The sequence below is a fragment of the Globicephala melas genome, chromosome 3 (genome assembly GCF_963455315.2).
Source record: "Globicephala melas chromosome 3, mGloMel1.2, whole genome shotgun sequence".
NCBI classification, from domain to species: domain Eukaryota; kingdom Metazoa; phylum Chordata; class Mammalia; order Artiodactyla; family Delphinidae; genus Globicephala; species Globicephala melas.
Window position 1 is genome coordinate 87,435,598 of NC_083316.1, and position 12,556 is coordinate 87,448,153.

Here is a 12,556-nt window from a genome sequence, read left to right on the forward strand (position 1 = left end):
TCGTGTGATCTGGATTCAGTCCCTGGCTCTGGCCTTTTAGCTGATGTGATTTGAGCAAAATGTGAGCATTCACACTCTATAAAAGGGGAATCCATCAATGACAACAATAATAATAGTACCTGACTCACCTTTAGTAACACGTTTACATATTTTTGTGACGATAAAATGGTGTAGTTCACATGAAAATGTTTTATATACTATGGCATCATATAAATGATTATGCCTTAGGAGGTAACTAGAGACATAGACTTATGAAAGGAGGAAAGAATGCATAATTTATAAATTAAGATGATTCCTTTTGCTATGTAGACAGTTTGAACTATAGGACCTCAGGAACAAAAGGATACTTCTACAGATCATTTAAAAGCAGCTATTGGGCTTCCCTGGTGGCACAGTGTTGGGAATATGCCTGCCAATGCAGGGGTCACGAGTTCGAGCCCTGGTCCGGGAAGATCCCACATGCCGCGGAGCAACTAAGCCCGTGCGCCACAACTACTGAGCCTAGTGTGCCACAGCTACTGAGCCTGCGTGCCTAGAGCCCTATGCTCTGCCACAAGAGAAGCCACGCAATGAGAAGTCCGTGCACCACAACAAAGAGTAGCCTGCGCTCACCCCAACTAGAGAAAGCTGGTGCGCAGCAATGAAGACCCAACGCAGCCAAAAATAAATAAAATTAAATTATTTAATTAAAAAAAAAAAGATTTAGGGAGAAGGAGATCCTAAGTTGTATCCCATAAGTAGTCATTCTTTCACTTTTCCTGATTCTATCTATCTCCCCCTTTTTTGGGGTCTTTGCCTATACAGAATTGAGTTAATTCTCCTCTTTAGTTCATAACACTTAACTGGTCCATATGAGGCCCCTCCTTTTAATTTATTCTCCTCCTTCATCTCCATCCCTGATCCCATTTCCCATCCTTACATAGTCCCTATTCTTGTGTTTGCAATGTGGATTCTTCCAATCTACCTTCTGAACATTTGTTTATATGTATATCTGTAAAACTATTTTTTAGTATGTATGAAATTTTTGACATTTACACAATTACTGTGCTATAAATTTCATTTGTTTCACTTAGAAGTAGGCTTTTATTTCATGTGGTAAGAATACTTACATGAGACCTACCTTCTTAACAAATTATGTGTATAATACATTATTGTTGACTATAGGTACAGTGTTGTACAGTAGATCTCCAGAGCTTATTCATCTTGCTTAACTAAAACTTTATGCCTGTTGATTAATTACTCCCTACTTCCCTCTTCCTTCAGTCCCTGGCAACTACCATTCTACTCTTTGATTCTATGAATTTGACTATTTTAGATACCTCATATAAGTGGAATCATGCAGCTTTTGTCTTTCTATGACTGGCTTATTTCACTTAGCAAAATGTTCTCAAGGGTCGTACATGTTGTCACATATTGCAGAATTTCCTCCTTTTTAAGGGATGAATAGTATTCCATTGTATGTATATGCCATTGTGAGATTGGTCGTCCTACTATATGATCTAACTCATTTTCTTTGACTGTTGCATATCATTCCATCTTAGGCAAGTACTCTATAATACGTACCTATTCCCTTAGAGAGGGATACACAATGCCCCCCAACTCCCACTGCCCAAAAAATGGTGCAGTGCTCCTCCTTGTGTGTCCCCTTGTACATCACTGTACCAGGAGTGGAGTCCCATTTTTCTGTTGGGCTTCTGTCTTTCCTTGAAAATTTTTGAGAATTCCTAATATATTCTGGAAGTTAATGTTTGCCTGTTTATAGATGTTGTGAAGATCTTCCAGTCCATGAGTTACTATTTTTTAATTATTAATTAATTAATTTTATTTTTGGCTGCATTGGGTCTTCATTGCTGTGTGCCAGCTTTCTCTAGTTGTGGCAAGTGGAGGTTACTCTTTGTTGTGAGTTGGGGCTTCTCAATGCGGTTGCTTCTCTTGTTGCAGAGCACGGGCTCTAGGTGCGCAGACTTCAATAGTTGTGGCACGTGGGCTCAGTAGCTGTGGCTCGCAGGCTCTAGAGCACAGGCTCAGTAGTTGTGGTGCAAGGGCTTAGTTGTTCTGTGGCATGTGGAATCTTCCCGGACCAGGAATTGAACCCATGTCCCCTGCATTGGCAGGCAGATTCTTAACCACTGCTCCACCAGGGAAGTGCCCATGAATTAGTTTTTAATATTGTGTATAGTGTTCTTTGTTCAATAGAAACCATGAATTATTTTGATGTAGTCAAATTCCATCCTTACTCTTTTTAGGGATTTTGAGGGTCTATTTTAAGATACCCTTTTCTGCCCTGAGGTCCCAAAGGTTCTCCTGCAGGGACTGTTTCATAACTCTATTATTTCTTTATCATTTGTTCTTTCCCCAAATGATAAAGTTTTTCTTAATATCCATAATATTTCTTAATATCTTTTAGGTCAGGCTCCTTATTTGTTCTTCCTTTTCGAAACTGTCTTAGCTGTTTATGGGCTTGTATTGTTCCATGTTACTCTTAGAAGCACTTTATTCCTGTTCTCCCAAAATATTCTGCTGGAATTTTTATTGAAATTGCATTGAATTTATAGATCAATTTGCAGAAATCTATATCTTTGAACTGTAAAGATATCAATCTATTCACATGACGTGACTTTACATTTATTCAAATCTTTGTTCCTCTTTTATTATAATTTTAAAACTTCTCTATAAAGATCTTTATTAGATCAGTTTGTAGACAGTTTTTAGCTTTTGTGTTATTGTAAATGATGTTTTATTTTCTACCGTATTTTCTAATTGGTTATTGCTGGTATAAAAGAATGCTACTTATCTTTGTTTGATATTTTCTTTCTCGAACTTGCTAACCTCGAACTCCTTTATTTATTACTTTTCATAGTTTATTAGTTCTCTTGTATTTTTATATAAATTATATAATCTACAGACAATGGCAATTCTGTCTTCTCCCTTCCAAATTTTATCACTCTTATTTCAATTGATTGTCTGATTGCACTGGCCAAAACCTCCAGTACTATGTTGATCAATAGCATTCAAAGAATTAGCCTTGTCTACTTCCAGACCCAGTCATATTGTGGTTATGAAACTCACTGTCATATCTTCTTGGTTAGAAACGTGGTAGGTTTTTCCATAAGGCTGTTATCTTCCTGTGGTGGGGAAGGGGAATGGGGCAGAACCTGGCTAAAAAAGGAAATATATGAAAAGTCTTAGATAACACTTATAAAGCCAGGGACTCATTATACCAAAAGCTGGGTAATTCTAGTAAAGATGCATTTTGGGTTTATACTTGAGTGATTACTATAATCCAAAATAAATCCCCTTCCTTTATTTTCTCTCTATTCTCTCATGCCTTAAAATTGCTCTGAAGCCCCTTGTCTTTAAACACCCCCAAACTCTTTCTTGATACGAGCCCACAGGCTTTTCTGTCTCTTCCTCTACAGGTCCTCCTTTCCCGCTTTATTATGTAGCTTACTTTTTCTCCTGGAGAAGACATAACCCTTCCTTTTTGGAAATAGAGTATCCAAATAGCAAGTGGGTGCAGAAAGAGGGCTGTGAACATTCTCATTATTAATTTTTATACTTTCTGCTTATATGACTTGGCACATTGAGGCAGATAATTAGATATCCAGGTAGAAATATTTGAAAACTCTAGTTCCTTTGGCTCTATATCCCCCTGCCCTATCAGTCTGACCACAATTTGTTCAATATGACATCTGCCTCCATCACCATTGTGTCCTATTTATGCAATGAAATGTAGCTTTATCTGTCTATTTATGTAGGCAGCTGTATCACATTTCGGATCCATTTTGAAATTACACTTAACTAAGCTTCTAGTGTTACCGAGTTATTTGTGTAGTTAGTTTTTGGATTTAATTCAAAGATTTTACATTTGTTCTTAAAATTCCATTCTGACGCTCTAACATATGAAGAGTTTTATAAACTGATTTCTGTTATCCAACGTACTACCTATTGCTCCAATCATCTTGTCATCTGTGGAATTTGACAGGAAGGCCATCAGTGTGCTCATCCAAATCTTTGATAAATATGTCAGAAAGGACAGGGCCAGGGAAGAACCCTAAGGCACACCACTATAAAATGTCCTTCAGCTTGACATGGAATTAGCATTCTTGGACATGACTCTTCAATTATTGATGAAGTCACCTGACTGTACTTGCATTCACTCCACATTTCTGCACATTATCCACAAGGTTTTCATGAGAAACACTGTCAGATTCCTTGCTGAAATACTAACACACTGTGTGTGCAGCATTTCCTTAACCTACCCAATTAGTAAATCCATGTATTATTCAGTTCTATTTTGGCTTCAAGTGACAAAGTTTCAACTTCAACTAGAATAAGCAAAAGAGATAATTCATAATGTACCTAACTGTACATTCTATACCATCAGAACACTGGCTCTTTCCACCTCTTGGCTCTACCATCCACTGTGTTGGCTCCATTCTTACATTGTCTCTCTACTCTTAGCTTCAAGATGACTACCCGCAACCAGGGAGTTTTAACCCAACAGTTACTCTGACATCCTAGAATTGAGTCTCATTGTCTCAGACAGGATCATGAGCCCATCTCTAAGTCAAACCCAAGGAGATGGAAGGATCTGAGCAGCCAGCCTGGGTCACATGCCCACCCTTGAAGCTGGAGCTGGAGTCTGCTTCACCCAAATTACATAACCTGAGAAAACCTCAAAGATAACAATGATATCAAAGGAAGAAGAATGAATGGATATTTTCTACACCCAATAAAAATGTCTCAGCCCTCAGTGTATGCTCCAAAGTATTTTCTTAGGAGCCTCACAACCCAAGGATTATTCACATTATGTCTACATTTGTATAATCAGTTACTTTATACAAATATATATATATACACACACACACACACACACACACATATATGGAATACATATATTCAACTATGTATATATATATATGTCCAGTTGTTACACAGTTGGAAGTAAAGCTCTGTTTGGATAAACAATGTATCATCAGAAGTTTATTTCTACAGGGATGACTAATGAGTGTTCTCCACTCTGCAGCTGGCCGGCTGACTTCAAACCCACTCACCACAGAAATCTGGGAAAGAGTGGTCTACAGATGAGGGGTGAGGGTATCATGTAGGTATTTGTGGTGAGCTGTCCTGCAATGAAGAGATAATTTCTTGGTCCTGATTTATTTGGATGGCAACAGTAATATATGGTCCAAAATATAGTGGTCTTAAAGCAACAGGAAAGGCCAGGGGTGAAAGCTATAAGAACGAGAACTGTATTTGGCTTTAATATATCTATTACAATTCGGGGCTGAATTGCTTTTTCAGAAATGGATTCTCTAAAGGCACTTGATGATCTGATTGGTTTGTCACCAAAGTACTTTTCTATGTACTTAATTTTATTTGTTCCAACCACATTCAAGTCCATGGAGAAGTCTTACTCACTTGTGCAAATCTGCTAATGAGAGAGTCCAGCAATGAGTGCTAGAGAAGATGCTCTTAGGGAACACTTTAAGGGGATGCTCTTGCAGGGGATAATCTTGGGAACTTTTATTTCATGGAGCTTTTCTAGAATCATTTATAACCAGACTCAAGGACAAAATGAGGACACTTCAGGTCTGACTGCCTGATAAGAGCAGCTTTCTCATGTCTATGCTGTCAGGCATCCCAGAAGGAAAACCAATAGCAACAAAGGCAGGACCCCACTCCTGCTGCTTGAGCACCCAAACAATACAATAAGGCCCTGGCCTGAACTGTATACCTGTATACATTTTGGGTAGTGTCTGCTACCTTTCCTGTTCTTATTTATCAAATGTCCTGTCTTTTGTGTTAGACAAACTTGATATTATCAGAGTCAATATCTAGGCAACAGCAGAATCACCATATCTTACTTACACTGAGAGACAGATACGCTGGCAGCAGAGAAATAACAAGAGGATTGTCAGTTGTCGGGAATATATTAAGCTTTTCCTGAATGTAGTAGATATAAGAATGAAAGCAAAAATCTGTTGGGAATTTGGCTACTATGCTATGAATATTAGTACATTAGGGGATCGCCTTCAGAGAATGTAGGGAAACAGTGGATATCTTAGGAATCCAATAGAGAAGACAAATAAGCCTCATGTTTTGACAAGGTACAGCCAACCACATAACCATAGGAGTGTTGGGGCATCCTAGCACTTTTCAGACTGATCAATAACATTAAACACTGCAGTTAAGTCTGACAAAATGAAACTAGCAAGAACATATCAATGAACACAAAGAACCTGATCATTATCACTCCTAGGGTATAAAGAGCAACAAAATTGTAATTTATCTGAGGGTCCCACCATTAGAAAATAGGACAGAGTCTGAATTTCCTTTCTCATTTTCACAATAAGAAAGTCAATCCGGTGCTCTAGGCACTATTACATTAAATACTGATATGGAGTCACTGCATAGTAAGTTTTCCTTCTAAGAAATTGATTAATCCTTAATGAAGAATAGGGAGACAAAGCCCAACCTAAATGGGTAATTCGTTCAAATACAGTTGACTTTTGTCTTTAGAGTCATTCTTTTCCCATATTACATAACGAATGATTTTCTTTGGAATTTAATTTTTCGGACAGTAACACATACATACCTAATAAACCTTTCTAGATTATAAATGGACATTCTTGGAAAGTTTTCATTTGGTACAAATGAAAATGAACTAAAGCTAGCAGGGAACTGCCTTAAAACCTACGTTTCATGTCAGGCCCAACAATCAATAGTGCCCACTAAGGATAAAAATATATATATATGTGGTTGGCTGCAAGGCTTCTGCTCCTGCTGCTTTCTGAACCCTTTGAGGCTATCAACATTCTCTGTGCTTCTAGGGAGAAGTGGAAGGTACAGACTTCTGGAACTAAGAGGGCCCTGAGATGTCCATCTGCATCAGAGCTACACAGAGCCATGGAGGTGCGTCACTGTCAATTCAAGGGTTCAGTTCCATTCACTTCAGCTCAAAAGTTTTCTGCTGAGCACTTAAGTACAGAGGTGTAATGAGAGCTAGAGATAGGAAAGGTGCAAAAGACACAATTCCAGTCCTCAAGTTGCATATCATCTAGGACTTATTCAAAGCACCCACCCATGAGCTAAATAGTCAGGATCAATGTGTGATGATAATATTTACCAAGCTACATGCAGAGGTGCTAAGTGGGTGGAGTTATTTTTTGGACTGAAGTGTAAAGAAAATGACAGGGTCATTTTGGCCTTAGGATGCACTCACCTATGGTGATGCGCTCACATATGGTGATGCACTCACCTATGGTATCACTGGAACAGTGTCCCAACTGAGATGTGCCTTAGGAGCTTTGGATGAAGAAACCCAATGGAGAATGCTCTTGGTAAGTTAAAAAGGTGTGTTTTCTGGAACTGAGTGTGTATCTTTCTGGAGATCCCAGCAGAGCACTGCTCAGAGGATGGCCAATGAGATGTTCCATACAACTTGCAGATGACCTCTAACCAAATAACCAGAAACTGGAGGGGGCCGTCCAGTCATTTCAGTCATTATTTTGCTGTTCCCCATTCCAGGATCACACAGAATCGGGAGCTTGCCTGGATCCCAGAAAAAAAGGGATCAGACTGCTAACTGTCTATTCCAATCTGAAGATGCTGACCATATTCCAGTCTGAAGATGATGACCATTCTTATTTACTGAGCCCATGATGGCCCCTTAAAGTTTTGTGGCTCTGCTGTTTTGAGACACAGTGACATATAGAAATCTTTGCTAAGGCTTTGAACATGGTCTTACCCCCTAGGTAGAACCTAAAGCCAATGTTTGTGAAGTTGTGCCTTTTGCGGGGGACATTGCCACAAAGGACACACTCAGTTCTCTATCTCAGCAAACTTTACACCCTTTTCTCAATCTTAAGTAATCACTCTCTCTCTCTCCTGTGGCTACCTTCAAAGTCTTCAGGGAACTCAGGTTTTAAGAATGTGCCTTGCAAGGTATCAGTTAATACAAATTTCCCTCCAAGGAAGAAGACAGCCAAAAAGCTGGGCTGCCTTTGTGGAATGGGGTAGGGAAAAATAGATGGGGAGAGCTCCTATTAACTAATATTTCAAGGTGTTTTCCTGCCACACCTGGATATTTGGAATTTTTCTTATAGACAATGATGCTTTAAGTGGTAAAATGATTCTTCTGAGAGCAGGAGGCAGCATGGATTGGAGAGGGGAAGGCATTATTGGGAAACCAGTTAGAAGTATATTGTCAAAATCTAGACATGATGTGAAAGATCCTGGACCTTAGTAATGGCAGTGGCCATGGGAAGCAGGACAGACATTAGAGGCATATAGAGAAGACTTTAATCACTGACTAGACACAGAAACTGTATGAGAAGGAGTCAAAGACAAATGTGAGCTTTCAAGTCTCAGGGAGTGGAAGATATTGACTTGGAGGGATAGGAAGAGGAAACAGGGGACATGGAGATGTGAAAGTGTTAGCAAGATAGTCAGTGACATGAGATATTCAACCAGATGAGCAAGTTGTGAGGTTGAAATTCTGAAAATGAATTAAGGGCTACGGAAGAAAATTTGGGACTCACTTGAAAAAGGAAATAGTTGAAAATGTGAACATGAATGAGAACTCTGACAGAAAAGTAAAAAGGAAACCAAGACAAAGCTGGGCCCTGGAGTTTGCTGGTGTCTGGCACAGGCAGCTAAAATCCAGAAAACTGTCTCATGAAAAGGAAGAGAATCTCTTCAGAGATCTGACCCTGAAGCCTCAGGGTCAAGTCAGGGTCAATGAAACTAGACGTTTTAGAAAGAACAGGAAGAACGGGAATAGCCAACTCAATATCAAGTTGGGAAACTAATATTAAAAAGTTATTGGAGTAGATTTCTAGCATCTTTGTGAGAAAAGATTTAGTCATTTCGTGGGAAGACAAACAAGGAGTTCAGGAAAAACTAGGTGGTGAAGAAAAGGAGACAGGGCTTATAGACCCAGTCAAGAAATCTGGCTGTGAAAATATGGTGACAAACAGAACAATAGCTAGAGGGTATTGCAGAATAAAAGGAAGAGTTGTTTCCTCCTTCCACATACCTCAAGAAAATATCTTTTCTGAGGGCCAGAAGTATCAGCCAGATACTGTTGAAGGAAATAACCAGGTTTTATAAGAGTTTGCCATTTGTAATAGTTATAGTGGAAGCTGTTTGCCTAGATTATTTGGCTTAGGCTCTACCATGACTCAATAAATGATTAAATGTTCATTTTTGTGGCTTTCTGAAAGAGACATTGACCACCATGGCACGGTCAGCAAGTGACAGTGGGTTCTTTATTCTCTGTTGTCATCACAGTCACTAAAGTTGACCACTCCTGCCCAGTGGCTGTCAGTTCACTGCAGAAGATACAGGAAAGAGAGCAAGAAGTTGCAAAGGAAATGTATACTTCAGTCCCACACAGAGATCTAAAGGGCTGGATCTAGACTTGTTCTCTTTTCAGAACTTGGAATTAGAAATAGGCAGAGATGGAGTCTCGGAGAACAGTGCCTCTGGCATTATGACTCACTATTTAAAGATTTCATTAGGAGGGGAAGTACATGTCCTTCAGTCAGTCATCAGGAAATCACGACTGTCCGCTTATTCTACCAAATCCTGCAGAATTTAGCTGGAGAGGGTAAGAATCTGGAGGTGGAAACTTCGACACTGTAAAGATTTCCTTGCCTAAATCCAATCTTTTCTATTTCAAGTCATGAAAACACATATTTTTAGATGGATTGATAGACATACACACATACAGAGTGCATATATATTATCTTTTCATAAACATTTACCTGTCAATGTCTGTAACTTAGGGTACCTTTAAATAAAATCCCAACTGAATTAACCTAAAATACGATGTTCTATATACCAGTTCCCAAAAGAAGATGAATCCTAAGAAGGACTACTTAAATTCATTCCAGAGAAAATAGGGAATAAATGAGAATACCAGGTAGAGTTAGAGGGTTATTATGATGAACTGATTTCTATATAATATGACGGAAGATTAGAGCTCATAGGGTTCTGCATTTTAAAATAAATCACTGCATGGAGGCAGAGGAAACATCACTAAGAATTTTGTTCTGATGTCTGGTTAACACTTTCCTCTCTTTAGAGATTTCAATATTTCAGAGGGAAAGCACAGTTTAAGCAGTCCTTTCACCCATTCAACAAAAAAGGCATTGAGGGCCTCCCATGAGCTAGGCACAATGTTAGGCTCCAGGACAAGAAGGTGAACAAAAAAGACCTTTCTCATTCCTGGGGCTGAGAGGATAGTGGGGAGAGGGGGAGAGCAGTAAACAATACTGGCACTGATGAATGTGTAATTACAAACTGAGATAAGTGCTTTAAAAGAAAAGAATGGAGCCCTCTACAAAGCAAAGAACAAAGGACTCAAGGTGGAAGCGGGGTGCAGGGACTCGGAAAGGCTTCCCTGAGAAAGGGCTATCTGAGCTGAGAACCAGGTTGAGTTAAAGCTAACCAAGGAAGGGGTCGGGGAAAGCAGCCGATACCCAGAGAAGAGCATGCGCAAAGGTCGATCCCGCCCCCAAGCTCAACCCTCACAGGGGCCTGGCTGTGCGGCTCCTAGTTAAGGGTTTAGTCTTTATTCCGAGAACAGTGGGATGCCATTCAAGGGTTTTAAGCAGGTTGGTGACATGATCAGATTTGTGTTTTGAAAGAGCACTCCGGCTGCAACGTTGAAAACAAATTGGAAAGACATTGTCTAAAAGCCATTGTTTCACAAAGTAAATGCTAAGGCCTGCAGCTGTCACAATCACTTTCTTGTGGTCACCTGACCCCACTAATATTTTTCTGCCCCCCTGTGGACATTTGGAAGCTATTTGAGGCTGAGGATTAAGAATTTATTGATCCCAGATTATTATACGATTATGTCAACATTTGGGCTAGAGACACAACACCTTTCTGTCTGCTCAAAATTTTGATTAGCATGACTAATCACCATTCTTGTCCGTGATCGAACAAACAAGGCCTAACAAACAAACTTCCGCATTTTACAGTCAGGCACAGTATCATATTACCCTTCGCCTCCTTCCACCTCCATCGTTGTAAACGCTCATCATCTTTCTAGTGGCCCTGTCTGTGTTTTTTTTTTTTTTTTTTTTGCGGTACGCGGGCCTCTCACTGTTGTGGCCTCTCCCGTTGCGGAGCACAGGCTCCGGACGCGCAGGCTCAGCAGCCATGGCTCACGAGCCCAGCTGCTCCGCGGCATGTGGGATCTTCCCAGACTGGGGCACGAACCCGTGTCCCCTGCATCGGCAGGCGGACTCTCAACCACTGCGCCACCAGGGAAGCCCCCTGTCTGTGTTTTGACACTCCACGTATCTCACCCTGTCTCTGACTTCCCCGGTTTCTCATCATGAGCCCCTGGTCAGTCGCTTCAACAGCGCTCTTGCTGTGGTGCATGACTGAGGACAGCAGAGAAGGCACCGTCAAGAGAAAGAAAGAGTCTTGGGTACCAGGTGGGTTCCGGTCATCCTGAGTTGTTTGTAACTTTATTGTAGAAAGTTCTGATTGCATAGGCCAATTTACCAAATTTCAACTAACCAAAAACCATGAGTGTGCAATTGCCCTCACCAGAACCCTGCATTGCCCTCAGGTTGCCTCAGCAGTAGTCCTGGAGCCCAAGGAGGGCTGAGCTGCAGTACAGGCTGGTGGTCTCGGCTGACATACACAGAGGAAAGCAGGGGCAGGGAGCCAGGCCAGTCCTGATGGCCAGTCTGGAGAACCCACCTTTCGCCATGCCGGCTATGAAATGTTGCTGTAGAGCTGATGTGCTTAGGGAGTATCCAAAACCTCCCCTCCACCGTGTGAAAAACTCTCTTCAACATTCCAGGCAAGTGGCCATCCCTTGGTGTCAATAACATGGCTTTAGTTGTTGTATCTTCCTTATATGGAGCCTAAGCAGACTCCTCCCTTAACTTCCACTAACTTAAACTAACTGTGGTCCCTGCCACAACATAAAAGGCAAATCCTTCCTTGACAAGGTGGCCCTTTAGTACTTTAAGTGTGTCATTATGTCTCCTCAATCTTCTCCATGCTGAAGCTCCCTATTTTCTTGCATGGGTGCTTCTCTGGTGAGGTTTCTAGGGCCCTGTTGTCCTGGCTGTACTTCTCTGGACTTGCTAGGAATTTGAAAAATACCATTCTTGAGAAATGTGTAATTGGCTGGTTAAACAAGCTGGGCTCAATCAACTTTATTCTTGTATCCATTCTTTTCAAACCAGTTCTTTTTCCATCTGTGTACAAAATTTGAAACAGACCCCATAGATTTTCCACTATGGGAAATATTATTAGTCCCTTTGTTTGGGCACTAAAAATCTAATAACTCTGTCCCAGTCTAATCCACCCCAGTTTAGTCAAAATTCCAAATACATGTCCAGTTTAGGGCTTACCCCCCCACTCCTGCTCAGATCTGACCCAGTCTTTGAAGCCTGGAGTTGGGAGCAGTGTGGTTGCCTGCTTTACTGTTTCATAGCTCTTCCTCTTCTTCTCACCAGCTGCTGTTCCCAACCACGCCAGGGCTGGGCTGGGGTAGAGGAGACTAGGGGAAACTGGC

At 40.7% G+C, this 12,556-nt stretch overlaps 1 pseudogene; it reads right to left on the reverse strand.

Annotated features, from left to right (window-relative positions):
• The window catches only part of LOC115860020 (PR domain zinc finger protein 14 pseudogene), a 51,197-nt pseudogene extending 39,457 nt beyond the window's left edge, over window positions 1-11,740 (reverse strand).
• Between the last annotated feature and the right edge of the window lie 816 nt (window positions 11,741-12,556).